Below are 5,190 nucleotides of genomic sequence, written 5' to 3' on the forward strand. Positions count from 1 at the left end.
CTGTGTAGGAATTAAGCTACAATACATGACATATGTTGTTTTAATTAATAAATACAGTGTGAATAAAAATAACTGCAGTCTTTGTTATTTGATAGCCGCTTAAATTAAACAATTTTTATAGGGCAAGTAAAAACTAACTTCGGGCAAGTAGATCTCTGACCAACTTGCCCGACCGGGCAAGTGAAAAAAAACCTTAGCGTTGAACCCTGAGCTGCAGAAATGTGACGATGAGCTATACTTTTGATATCATTTGGTTTTGAATATATTTGTAGTTTGCAGTATTGGTCAGACAAAATAAACAATTTGAAGACGTAACTTTGGATTGTGGGAAATTGTGACAGATATTTTTCCCTTTTTTTGTGACATTTAATAGAGCAAATGATTAATCAATTGAGTGGGAACCCAACAGATTTATCAGTAATTAAAATAATCATTAGTTGCAGCCTTGGTATGAATGAGGACAAAATGACACCACTTTTGAATCCATCCAAACATCTGTACTTGAGATAGCTTGAATATTTTTTGATTTGATTTGATATGAAGCGTCCATCCCCACAATAAAATCAGAAGGGATCACCCTCAGGCATTTTCAAACCACCTGTTGAGCAGTTCTGGCTCCAGTCGAAGCACCTCTCCTCTTCTCTCATCTCCAAATCCCACTTATCAGCCACCAGGCGCCTGGATCGCATTGAGAGGAGCTATGCAAATGACTGGGAAGGAAAGGCCAGATCTAATCTTAAGGTTTATTCTAATTAAAAGCGATTTACTTTCCCCGCCATTCCCTGAGAGGGAAGCTTAATGTCCTGTTCTCAAAGGAGATGGCATCCTCTAACTCAATTAGGTAGGAGAAGATGCACTTGGGTAAAGTTTACTCTGGATGGAACTGCTTAACATGCGGCGTAGGAGCACGCAGCGAAACCTTTAGACTTGTGCAGGGAAAGGACAGGGAAAAGTCAAGGTTAAGGATCGGCGCCACGCATTCCACCTTGTGTTTGTACAAGAGAATTTGACAATTTAATGGGTTCTTTTCATAAGAATTTAAACTTTTAACCTAGAAATTACAGCCAGAATCAGAAATACTTGGTTGATCCCTGAGGGGAAACTATCACAGAGGAGGTGGTGACTAAAAATGTCTTCTGAAAAAGTTTGATGAGATTTTTTTTTTCTTTTTAAATTAAAATAAGTGCTGCCTGACAGATTGGATTGTGCACCAAAATGAAAAGTGGAACTTAATAACTTCACAATGTATTTATGCTCACGTCTGGATTCTGAAATTAGATTTAGACGTTTCTTTCAGATGTTTTTATCCAATATTTTAGAGGTAACTGAACTACAGGCAGCCACACAACAAACTTTTTTTTAAGATTATTTTTTGGGCTTTTTGCCTTTAATTGACAGGACAGTGTGAAATGGGGAGAGAGAGGGAGAGAGAGAGAGAGAGAGAGAGAGAGAGAGAGAGTGGGGAGATGACATGCAGCAAAAGGTTGCAAGCCGGAATCGAACCTGCAACCGCTGCAGCGAAGCATCACCTCTGTACATGGGGCACTGGCACTATCCACTACGCTACCAATGCCCCAACACAACAAACCTAAACCACTCAATGTATAAAATCATGCTTTACCTATGAACTGCTGTGAGATACAGATATGGTCTTATCAAACAAAAACATTTTAAAATGACAAAGATGATTCTTTACTAACCTCTGATTTCATTCTTATTAGTCAAACCGTTATTTTAACTTTCATCCTTCTCATTTATAATTAACCATGTTTAGATTATATTAACAGACACAAAGGTTTTAGCAAGTAGATAATGATGCATCAGGATGATTGAGACCCTTTCATCTGGGGCTGTTTGCCTGAACAATAAAGTACAATTATGAGTTGATTATATAAGTTGTTGTCTTGAATCAGGTAAATAAATACATGGTGTTGTTTTGGTGACTCTCAACTCTGTGACACGACATTTTCATAGTGTTCCCCCGTGCCCTCGTCACTTTTTGTTTGCTTTGAAACAGGCAGCAGTTACATAATGTCGAGTTTTCATTGTGTTGACGCAACCTGCCAAATAATTATGTGATCTCACACCTCCGCCGCAGCTGTCCATCTTCTCTCAAGCACCAACACAGAGATCTTTTTTTTTCAGTTCACACTGTCATTAAAATAAATAGATGAATATTACATACAGATCTGATGCTCTAATGATGTGTAGTCTCCCTGATTCTGGTCAAGAGCTGCTGGTACAGAAGAATAAAAATATCACAGTTTGGTGCCTGTTGATGCTGAAGAAATATGATGTGGAACTAACAGGAAAAAAACTTTGATATGTGTGTGTGTGTGTGTGTGTGTGTGTGTGTGTGTGCGTGCGCACGTGCGTTTTGGTTGCTGTTACGTTCACATACACTTAGAGATCATTCATGTCAGCTGTGGCGGCCATCAGATGACTAACATGTTGGATGAGTGAGCATGCTCAGCGTGATGAAGATAAAAACTGGCATTTACCTTGTGTGTGTGTGTGTATGTGTGAGATGTTGTCAATGCAGTGGTTTAGCAGCATCATATTTTTTATGGTGCAGGTATTTAGTGAAGCGTGTGCAGTATTTTGAAGAAAAGTGAAAAGAAAAGGAAAAAAATGTGTATTTTGTATATTACATCTCTCTTTTTTTAACAAGAGCAATATGTAAAAATCAATAAATAAAACATTTTATACATAGCAGTACAATGACTTTTTTTAACTCATGAATTGAGAAAAAAACGTAATAAAAACAAGTAATGTTCATAAATGGAGCAAAAAAAAGGATATTATCAATAGCTCATTGTCTTGTGGTATTCTAAAAACACATTGCTAATGTAACATCTATAGAGTGTGCCAGTAAACCCGGAACTCCGTTAGCGCTTTTAGCACTTCCGGTTCTCTCGTCTAAAAGTCAATACGTTTTTTGAATGGGATTTTGGTAAAATGCCTCAAATAAGGTCTGTGGTTAACAGTCAGTAAATACCCTACTTGTGAATTTTGAAGCTTTTACGTGTCATAAAAAAGGCGGTTGCTAACAAGTTGCTCAATACGACTACAAACCCTGCTGGGGACGTTAAACGTCATCGCCCCCGAACAGGCGAGAGTGCTGGCAGTCCGCCATTACAGCTTCTTATATAGCTTAAACAGTCCGATTTCCCCATTATACAATGTTTTTAAAATAAAGCGTCCGAAATCAGTTGAAAGCTTAGTGGTGGTGACGTCAAGAGTCATGCGACCGTGGAGTAGTCATGTAGTCCTTTAAAGCCTGACGTTAGCTTTTTACTTCTGGCGATCGCATTTAAGCTTCAAATGCGGTATGAAAAGTGTTCATATGTGAAGATTATCTCACTGAACAAAACCTGTAAGTATCATAAACTTGTGTTAGCCACAGAGCTTATTTTCTGACATAATCCAAAACGCAATGCAAAAATCACATTCACTTTCTCTTCCCGGGAACCAGCGCGCTGCTAAACTTCCAGGTTTTGACGTCAGCCCTGGCACACTCTGTAGCTGTCAGCAATTTGATCTTGAAATATATTGTACATTTTGGGCAGATGTTGCTGTATCCTCAGTCATCAAATGTTCTCTGCTGTTCTTGTGCTTAGATTTGGCTTTGTTTAATCATTATTACCAGTTATATCATCCTGAAGTCACTTAATTATACTGTACTGTTATGTTAAGGTTTATTTAAGTATATATTAAAGTGTCGTTAAACTTAAAGTACTGTAATAAAGTTAAATAAAGTACTATTATAATAAACTTAAAGTACTGTCGTAGTAAAGTTAAAGTACTGTTGAACTAAGGTTAAATGAAGTAATGTTATAATAGACTNCCACTTAGTGCATGTATAGGTCCAGTTTGTGCATGTGTGTGTTCCGACCTGTGTGTAATTGACAAAACAGAGTGAAAAATTGAATTTCCCCTCGGGGATTAATAAAGTATATAAAATTAAAAAAAAAAAATAAATAAAATAAAGTGCTGTTATGAAAAAGTTAAATTAAATACTGTCATAATAAAGTTAAATAAAGTACTGTTATAATAGAGTTAAAGTACAGTCATAATAACGTTAAATAAAGAACTATTATCATAATGTAAATGTGCTGTTATAATGAAGTTAAATCAAGTATTTTTATAATAAAGTTAAATTAAGTACTGTTGTAATTAAGCTAAAAAGGTACATTTATAATTAGGTTAAATTATGTTAATAAATGTTAATAAATACTAATAAATAAGTACTGTTAATACATTTAAATGAAATGCTGTTATAATAAAGTTGCATAAAGCACTTTATGTCAGACAATGTACTATTATAATAAAGTTAAAGTACTGTTACAGGGTTCAACGCTAAGGTTTTTTTTCACTTGCCCGGTCGAGCAAGTTGGTCAGAGATCTGCTTGCCCGAAGTCAGTTTTTACTTGCCCTATAAAAATTGTTTAATTTAAGCGGCTATCAAATAACAAAGACTGCAGTTATTTTTATGTTATGTAATCTTTATTCACACTGTATTTATTAATTAAAACAACATATGTCATGTATTGTAGCTTAATTCCAACACAAATATGACAGTGTCAGGGCTTAAAGTGAAAAATTTGTCAATCGTTCTCCGTCTATAATTTTGTGCCAAATAGACATACAATCACATATAGTACATAAAACAAAAATACAGTAAAAAGGCGTTATATCACATAATATTAAAAAAGTACTTGTGCATATTCAGTAAAAGTCATCTAATAAATAAGAGCAGCAAAAAAATGCGATTTAAAAAGTGCTTATACACATTTTATAAAAGGCACAAATACCAGTGTTTCCACATATAGGATTGGTATCTAACAGAACTACACCTTGGATTGGTCAACTGTATAATAAGATTATTCTGGGACCCCTGCAGACTACATATAAACTTAAACATCAGTCTTCTCAGGGTGGCCTGGAAGGTGTTTATCCCTAAATCACAAAAAAGCTTGCTGGCACTACTACCCCTGGGCTGCTTGAGCAGGATTCTGAGACAGTCATTATATGCAACCTGGAGTTTACGCAAGCTCTCTTTCTTATACCTCACCCAGAGGGGGGCCGTGTACATAGGGGTGCAGTAAGCTCTAAACAAGTTCACCTTCACTTCACCAGAGCAGTAGTGAAATTTTCTCACTAACATATTGGCTTGGACATATAGCATTC

Source organism: Epinephelus moara, chromosome 23 (assembly GCF_006386435.1).
Source record: "Epinephelus moara isolate mb chromosome 23, YSFRI_EMoa_1.0, whole genome shotgun sequence".
Taxonomy (NCBI): domain Eukaryota; kingdom Metazoa; phylum Chordata; class Actinopteri; order Perciformes; family Serranidae; genus Epinephelus; species Epinephelus moara.